Below are 695 nucleotides of genomic sequence, written 5' to 3' on the forward strand. Positions count from 1 at the left end.
GTTATCACTCAAGTTTGACTTTCCGTAGAAAGTAAACTTTTGCTGAAGTGACATTCCTTTGTTTCTTCCCTCAGGAATTGCTCCTTGCCAGGTCCTGTGTGCTTAGAGTAGTTTAGGCTTTCTATTTTTATAAGACAGCAGCACTGAAAACGTTTATAGCGAGCGTAAATATATGTTGTGGGGCTCTCACAAGTCTTCAGTGACCGTTTCTGTTGGGTTGAGGGCAGGAGCTCTACTGATAGCGCTTCTGACTTGCTCAGTATTTTCAGCGTGTAGTGGACTCAGGACGGCTTATGACCATGTCCAATTTCTCCATTTCTTTCTCTGCCTGATTTATACTTCAAGTGAATGGTAGAGTTACTGAAAACAGTTCCTGAACTGTGTTTGTCTCTAGCCTTTTATTTGGGTTTAGTGTCTCACTGGGGTTGGCAGTCCCAGCTTAATTCCCACTGGAACTTTGTACCTCATCAGTAGTGCTGTGAGCTTTCGAGATCTTCTGCAGTTCCAAAGTGGCTTGTGCGTACATAGTCAATTTGTCTTTCATATAACCAACGCACTTGGTCCATCACAAAGACATCAACTGTATTTGGTGCTAAAAAGAAATACAAAGCTCTCTGGTTTTATGAGATTTAGCATTAGTATTTTAGTGAAGATAGATTCTAACATTTTGCTTGATCCTGATAAACTAGCTGTAG

Source organism: Fulmarus glacialis, unplaced genomic scaffold (genome assembly GCF_000690835.1).
Source record: "Fulmarus glacialis isolate BGI_N327 unplaced genomic scaffold, ASM69083v1 scaffold39147, whole genome shotgun sequence".
In the NCBI taxonomy this organism is placed as follows: Eukaryota; Metazoa; Chordata; class Aves; order Procellariiformes; family Procellariidae; genus Fulmarus; species Fulmarus glacialis.